The sequence below is a fragment of the Pholcus phalangioides genome, unplaced genomic scaffold (assembly GCF_987345545.1).
Source record: "Pholcus phalangioides strain wild (caught in Gottingen) unplaced genomic scaffold, Ppha-v1.0 ptg000003l_1, whole genome shotgun sequence".
NCBI classification, from domain to species: Eukaryota; Metazoa; Arthropoda; class Arachnida; order Araneae; family Pholcidae; genus Pholcus; species Pholcus phalangioides.
Window position 1 is genome coordinate 46,746,297 of NW_028301596.1, and position 8,950 is coordinate 46,755,246.

Consider the following 8,950-nt stretch of genomic DNA (forward strand, 5'->3'; position numbering starts at 1 on the left):
TAAATAAATACCTGAAAAATTTGAATTGAATTTGAAAAGTTTTGAGGAACTAATATTGTGACTTAATTAAAAATATTGGATTTGAATATAACATACTGTATATAGCGAGTGTGTTGGGGAAATTTTCGAAATTTTTTTGCATATTAGTCGTATTAGTGGAATTTTTTGCTTTACGGTATAATTTGTGTATTTGAATTCGAACTCAAATTCAATCAAAAATTGGTTAAGGCCAAATAATTGTTTCCTTTTGTAATTTTTATTCAATTTTTCTTTAGTTTTAATTTTTATGAACGAATTTTGTTGAAAAATTTATAATGAAAGCTATTTATTGCTTCAATTCTGTGAAACTACTTCATGCAAATGAAATATTTTTGGAAATAATAATTTCTTTCTTATTTTTAATTGAATTTTCTCGTAAATTTCTCAAAAAAAAGCACTATTGAAGAAACGTTGATAATGTTTTCAAAAACTTTGAACGATGCTACTGGAAATTAAAATTGTTTGTAGTTGGAAATTATGAGTACATTTCAAAAACTATTCATTTATATATTCATATTCATATTGAATAATTTCATTGCTTTCAAATAAAAATTCAAATAATTTATTTTTAAATTAAAATAAATAAAAAATTTCAGCAAAGATTCAATAGTTCAATAATGAGAAAAATTTTCACGATGTTTGAATTATTTTAATAATACTGTATTCCACACGAATGCTATACAATTATCGTATCACCACTTTATAATTATTACAAGTATTTTGAAAGAATCCATTAAATATTAGAATTATATGCAATGGAGTTATATTTTAAATTCAGTCTGAATATGCAATATATGTTAGTAAGCGTTAAAGAGAATTTATTTATACTCTTGTAGTTTTTGTTTATCGTGTAAATTTATACTATAAAGAGTTATATAATAATTTTTGCTATTGAGTTTTCCCAATTTATTTGTCATTTCTTGAAATGAGTTTTTGACTTTGGAAAAATAATTTAGTGACTACAATAATTAGATAAATTACAATAATTAGATGAAACAATAATCTCTGACGAAGCTGTAATGAGCCTTTTTGGGGCCCTTCTTAAAAGGGTAATTATTATGCTAAATAAGTATAAATTTTTTTAGGGGTTTCCTATATTCTGCTCGGGGCCCTGGGGCAGTGCCCCGGTTGCCCCCAGCTTAGTTATGGCCCTGTTCTCTGATAAATTTTATTAACATTTATTTTTGTTTTTGAGTTAAATGAACTGTAAAAAACGATCTGAATTTGTTATAAAACATTGATCAAACGTAAAAGTAAATCTAAAAATGTCAAAAGATGCAAAAGCAGAGACATAACTAGAAAAAATTATATGATAATATTAAAGTATTATTTGATAATATGAACATATAAAAAAATTATGTTTTTATGTTTAATGGATTCATGTTCCAGTAATTCTAGTACATCAGATAAATACTTTGAAAAATTACAATTTCCAATTCATTTGTGATTTCATAAAATAATTTGATTGATGGAATATTTGAACTACACAAAATAGGAATCTGAAAGATCAAAAATATATTTTTTTTTCAGTTGAATGAACTATAAAATTTATCTAATTTTATTTTAAAACGTCGAAAAAGCGTAAGAAAAATGCATACAAATCTTGTAGGAGGCAAATGTAGAAATGACACGGATAAAAATTAATAAATAAGTTTTGATAATATGTAAACAAAAAACCTAGTTTTTTTTTTAGACTTAATAGGTATCATGTAAATTCATTATTAAATTTATAATGATATCTATATACAGTTGGAATCCCGTGAAGGCGAACTCCAAGAGACTGGAGAAATTACAAATTCTAGGTTTTTGCATTGTTCCTATGTAAACTTATATGGGGAATTAGTAAAATTGTTCCTTGAAACGAGATTTTTCGCTGTAACGGTATTCATAAAAACGGGCTCCGACTGTGTATAAAATTGATTTTTTGTGTGTTTATGTTCTCTCTCGCCCACAAAGGCGGAGCTGACAGAGCTCTAAACCTGGGGCCCGGGACTATTCTCATCATTTTTTACTTTTTCATGCTATAAATTAACTATAAATTAACTATAAAAGGGCCCATGAAGAGTGTGATCGTGGGACCCGCGTAAGATCCCAGCCTAGAAGCCCTGTTCCAGGTTGTGGGAGCCATGTTCTCTATACAAATCTTCAATTTTGGCCCGATCTTCGCAAAATTTGGCATATATACCAAATAGGACACAACTCTAACGATAGTCTACTTTAAAAGTTCATCAGAAATAGGCGGAAAAACTGTCGGACAACAATGGTTCGTTGGCCTCAACAATGGCTTTCGGAATGTTTACATTGGTTGCCATGGTTCCGTAAGAATGGGCTTCAGACATGTTTATTACTTTACAATGGTTTTTCTCTTATCACATACTCGCGGTATATGGAGAAAACCCGAACAGCACCGGGTATATTTGCTAGTTTCTAAATAAATGTAACAACAGCTCATACTATACGTATTCTAAATGAATGCTTAAAAATATCGATTTCTAATTCATTTGTGATTTCTTACAATTATTTTATTGGTGACGTTTCTTACTTAATTAGGCAAAACAAAAATCTGATAAATTTTATGATTTCTTTTCAAATTTCTTTCGTATACTATCTTTTTTTTCCCCTTTGTTATTATTTTAAAATTAACCTTAGAACATTGTCTAAATTTTGTGTAAAACACGGAGCGATCGTAGAAAATACGTACCCGAAATTCACAATTAAATTTCTCGCAAATCTCGGAAATGACATGAAAAAAATTGAAAACACAGATAATTTTTGTACAAGAGAAAAAAATACGTTTGTAAAACAAACTTACTTTTCAAGGCATCCAGAGCTAATGGCTTAATCCAATGCAATTACATAGAAACGTATCCTCGTAAATTCTCACAATAACAATTCCGAAAGGACGACACCACTTCAATTTCAAAACTTGGCTGTAGACAGCCGAACCTCGGTCACTCGTCAGCGGTTTCAGAATCCATAAACACACAATAAAAACCTAGTTAATTAGCCTAACTCGTCATTTGAATATATATTGTGTTATTTCTGAGTTTTTACCTAAAGAAACGTGAGTTTTTGGAGAGAGAGAGACTCGAGACTTTCTTGACACGACAACGTAGATCGGAACTCGGAAAGTGGTGAAAAGCATCGACACTTTGGTTATTCTTTCTGTTGTTGTTGTTGTTTCTGCTTTATTATTTTTTCTGCAAGAGGCGATGAGAAAAATTCAGCCCTGAAGGTTCGGAAATACAGGAATAACGCGATTTTTTTTTTTCTACGGCCGAGAAGTAGTCGTGGAAGCCCTCGTGGTGCCCGTCGACGTTCGACAACATGAGCACCGATAATGAAAAAGGAAAAAAATGATACGCAAAGCGTGCTCAGACTCCCTTAACAGTGGTGAAATGCATCATCATTCTCTCTCTCACCGGTTCTTTTTTGGCCTCTCTTTCTTTCATTATTATCATCATTACTTCACTGCACGGACGCCAAGACGTTGCGTTGGATAATGACGAGCGGACGGATAAATACTGAAGCAAAGAACAAGAAAACGAGCGGCCATTCGTTTTTTGAACCGGCTCTTTTTTTTTTTTACCTCGAAAGGAAAAAAGCAGAAGCTGGACCCGTAAAAAAAAGGGTTCTTTTCCTTTCCTCTCTTTACTTATTATTTTTTTGGCGGTGGATTTGGCGAGAAGAATAGACATAAGTAAAATACCTGAGATGAATTTACAGTTGAACACTCGGTTATAACGACCTGCGACAACTCGGTTTTAACAACCATAATTGGCGTGGTTCTGACTATTCCCCGTGGAGAGCAGGTATTTTCAACCCGTTGCTCGCGAGCACCACGGTGCTCCCTGAAGCATCCTGACTGCTCAATGATTGCGTCCGATTTCGTCCTCGCGAGCACTCTTGGTCAACGTCCCAAGTAAACACCTCGTACAAATTGCATTGGAAATCGTCCAGATTTCATGCGTATGGTGTGTGAAACTTGTTGTAAGGGTGCTCTTCCTTTGCCGTAGAGGATGGTGTTAACGAACCTTGCAACGTCAATTAAAACGTATCGACCTCGGATATAACGACACATTTTTTGTCAGAATTAGGGGTGATAATGTGACATGTATACGGAAAATTTCGTAATTTGGCTGTTGTCTTTCTTTTTTTAATTAAGAGCCCTACCCCCTCCTTTTAAACGAAGTTGCTTAAATTCATACATGGCCAACCCATGACCCGCGGGACAAATGTGGCTCTCGTAGTTATCTGATGTGGCCCGCCACCTTTAACTTAATTTTGTAAAAATGAACTAAGCAGCACGTAACCAGATTCCCACGATGACCCCACAGCATATTTCCAGACCACTTAATTGACACGCGGCACATTTACACAGGTCAGTTAAGTGATCTGGAGCACTGTTCTACATCACTTAAATGTCTCAAGGCACATTCTTACGTCACTTAAGCGACCTACGGCACATTTACAGGTCACTAAAGGGACCCGTGGTGCATTCACAGTTCTCTTAGGTAACCCGTGACACGTTAAAAAATCAGTTATGTTAAGTGACTTGTGGTACATTTAAAGCCCAAGTTAATTTACACACGGCACATTCCCAAGCCACTTCCAGTGACCCGCGCGCACATTTTCAGATCACTTGGTTGGCCTGCGGCACATTTGCAGATCAATTATGTGGCCCGCGACACGTTTTCAAACGAATGAAGTGGCGATCACCCTCCAAAAAGTTGAACAGCCATGCTTTAATGCACAACCCTTGCAATGAGCATAATTTATGGATTATATCATGGTAATTATGACTATAAATATTAATCTCACATATTTGACGTATTTCAGTGCCGTCTTAAAGCATGGGCCCACTCGAGCACGGCCCGTGGCCCTCAAGGGCAGAAGGGGTCTCGTGAAAATGATATCTGGTCAAATTTTCGACAGCATGTGAATTGGGAGCAGATATTACTGGGTATAACGACCCCGAGAAAAATCCTTTTCTAAATCTGAAATTTATTTTTTCGCTGAATATTAATTTTCATTAATTCTGCATTTTTTACATCAAATATGAATTTTTAGTAAAAGTTCTGAAATTATTTTTTCATTAAATATGAATCTTTATATTCGGTATTTTATGGAAATATTTCTCTCAATAATTCTGGTCATTCTTCTGTGAATTGATTTTTTTTTTTCAATAACTGTGAAATTATTTCTATCATTGTGCAATTATTTTTTCATTGAATATGAATTTTCATTTGAATTATTTTTTCATTAAACATGAATTTCATTAATTCTGAAGTTATGATTTCATCAAATAAAAAAAACATTTTCATTAATGCTGAAATTAGGTTTTCATCAAATGAATATTTTCATTAATTCTGAATATTTTCTTTCATTAGATTTTTATTAGTAATTCGGAATTTTTTCCAATCAAATATCAATCACCATCAAAATTCTGAAGTTATTCTTTCATTAAATATAAATCTTCATTAATTCTGAAATTAATGCTTTCATTAATTCTGAAATTAATTCTTCCATTAATTCTTTCATTAATTCTGAAATTATTTCTCTCCTTAGCTCTGAAATGTTTTCCAAAAGTGAATTTAAAATGACTTCTTTCCTTAATTCTGGAAAACCAAGTTTTTTTTTCAGCATTTCTATAAATCCTGCACCTATGAAACCTTTTTCGTCGGCGGGCCACTTCAAAAACATTGAGGGCCACGTGTGGTCCACGGGCCAAGCACTGAAGACACCTGTAAAAGCATTCGATAATCGTTCTGAGTATTTCCAAGATTCTCTTTCCCCATTCGGCAATAATCTAATATCTTGAACCAGAGTTTCTCAACCTATGGTCCGCGGACTATGTCATAGGTGGTCCACAAGCAGACTTGATGAAATTATTCATCCGTTGTAATTGATATTAGTTACGTTCATATGGGCTCAAATAAAATAAAACTTTCATACTTAGTTTCACCATACATCCTCGAGAAGAATGCAGAAAATTGCGATCCTAAATACGGGAATGTCACTAAATTTTGCTAAAAGTTTCAATTTATTGCTTTAAATGCAATTTGTGAATTACTGATAAAATTTCAGAAGCGTGTAAAAATAAAGGGCTGCTAAAAATCGTAGTAAACAAAAGTGTACTTTACGAAAAAAATATTCAAATGATCTGACGACCATAATTCATTAAGAAAAATACGTCGATAATAATCCTTAAAATACGGGACTTCGCCAATTGTCATCAAAAAATAATAGCCACAATGGGCAATCGTAATCAGAATTCCAAAAAAAAACAAAAAAATTGAGGACGAAACGTTTAACCTGGCAGATGTATGAGATGAGCATTTATAATGTTTGCCATAATTATCATAATTTTACGTATATTATGAATACGCGTGTATTCACGACTTCGGTAAATGTTACGAATTCAAATACGCGCCATTCAAAACGGGACAAATGTATTAAAAAAAAAAATTAGCAGCAACGGAAATTACAGGAAATGTCCCGTAATACGGGACGCAACTGGTCCTTCAAACTATTTCCGACATTTCACCGGTCCTTGCTTTAGTTTAAAGATCGAAGAAACACTGCCTTTTTTTCAAGTCATCCATATATATTCCGTGTTTTCATAGAACCTGAAACTTCTACACATGCCATTTATAACAGCACTGAAATTCATTTAAAAAAAAAAACACTCGATTTATAACGTAATTCTATTCTTTGAAATAAATAAATAAAGCACGAGGAGGGAGTGAGGGAATAAATTGCAAAAAATAAAATGGGAAAATATAGTAGAATGAAGATGTTGCTCAAAATCACGTTTTTTGTTTGTCTAGAAACAATCGTGACAAAAGCATTGTATTTCGATGATAATATAATGGAATAGGAATTTTTCTCTTTTAAATGGAAAAAGAAAGAGAAAGGAATCCACAGAAAAGAAAACGAGGGTGGGAAAAAGACAATTTGGCAAGTTTATCGAAGCGTCATGAAATAAAGCGGAACAGTTTTACTTTCTACACACACACACAGAGAGAAATAGGCAGAGAATAGAAACGTCTTATAGGAAGAAGACCAATCTTCAAAGATGGAATCAGTCTACCACGAAACAGTCATATCAAAGTATCCGCCTATTTTTTTTTTTTTTTTTTTTTTTTGAGAAATAGGAAAAACATATTTTCTCTTTTTTTTTTTTTTTCTTATACATATTTTCGTTTCATGTTTCTTCCATTTGTTTTGGATTTCGTACTTATATGTTTAGAACGTTGTGTCGGAGCCGTTGTGCCAGTGCTTTTTTCCATTTCGCCGCAGTTATGATATGCAGATATTGAAAATTTTCAGTCTATGAAGAAATGACTGCTCTTGGTGACATATTTAGATACACTGTTATCTATATATCAATCACCACAATTTACTTGCGCACCAAAAAACATCTGTCGTTAAGAGGTGTGCGACAGGGTCTCGTACTTACAGTAATGGAAGTTAAAAAGTATATGTGTTACGGTAAATATGATGAATCCGGTTGTCATGCATAATCGCCGAGTATCATGGGTTCGATAAATTTCCCTCAGGCACAGTTGGTAAATTTGTTAAGTTTCCCTAAATTAATCGCTTTTACCGGTGATTATGCACAGTACCCACACAAGCATCGTTAGTGAGTTTAATAAGTACTATAAAAAGATTATTACTTTTACTAGCGGTTATGCATAATACTGAAGATCATTTGATTATTTTTGTCGCACTACGGTCATTTTCTGCACACGAGGCCTAATTTTAGACCGGGACCTACAATTTATTGCCGATTCCGAACGGCAGGCTTGTTTTTATACTCATCGAGAGGTTGGTGCGCTAACCCCTCGATGGGGGACTCCCTACGATAGCAATTTTTTAAGCGGTCATGCCTCCGTTTCTGTTGTACCCCTGTGTCAGGACAGTTTTCTGACAAGGACGAATTGGGTATCGAACTTGCAACACCTCTAAACATCTTGTGGTATTTTGGCGAGTGTGTTATCGACCTGGGCTACCGCGCCCCATACTCAAGAGTAGGAATTATTTCTTTCATGAATTCTGGAATTATTTCTTTCATGAATTCTGGAATTATTTCTTTCATGAATTCTGGAATTATTTCTTTCATGAATTCTGGAATTATTTCTTTCATGAATTCTGGAATTATTTCTTTCATTAATTCTGGAATTATTTCTTTCATGAATTCTGGAATTATTTCTTTCATGAATTCTGGAATTATTTCTTTCATGAATTCTGGAATTATTTCTTTCATGAATTCTGGAATTATTTCTTTCATGAATTCTGGAATTATTTCTTTCATGAATTCTAATTATTAACTATTAACTATTATTAATAACTTATTATTAACTATTTTTTTCATAAATTCTTAATTTCCACAAAATCTAGAGAATTACTTCTCTCATTAATTCTGAATAAACATTCAGACGAAATTACGAGAAAATACGGGAATCTCCCGTTGATAATCAGGAAAACCACCAATAATTGACGTTATAGCAGTTATAACCGAGTTTCACAGTATTAAATGAATGACCAGGCTCATATACGATTCAGATATTCTTCATAGTTTTTTAAAAAAAAGCTAAATTTTTTTTTTATTATTATGTCTGTTTTTAGAACTCTCGTTGAAAAAACAGGTTCAATTTGAAACGTCATAATTCACTTCTTGAAACATGATAATGAATCAAAATCCAAATATATTCCCAAATCTCTAATCCTCATCAAAAAATAATAATAATTAGCATGATGATTTACGATAATAAAGGAAAGTTTTGACAGTGAATAAACACGGTTGAAATTCCAGTAAACGAGATAAAATAAAATAAAAAATGATTAAAAAATTACTGCAAAACTTGATGGAACTATTCTTGAAACGAAAGATAAAGAATCAATTCTC

The 8,950-nt window shown here is 32.9% G+C and overlaps 1 protein-coding gene across 1 annotated transcript in view; it reads right to left on the bottom strand.

The window, feature by feature from the left end:
* Positions 1 to 3,548, bottom strand: part of LOC149088709 (uncharacterized) — a 271,005-nt gene extending 267,457 nt beyond the window's left edge. The window contains exon 1 of the mRNA XM_089249188.1: positions 2,852 to 3,548. The gene's annotated coding sequence lies outside the window, so the exon portion shown is untranslated. The remainder of the gene's footprint in view (positions 1 to 2,851) is intronic.
* Between the last annotated feature and the right edge of the window lie 5,402 nt (positions 3,549 to 8,950).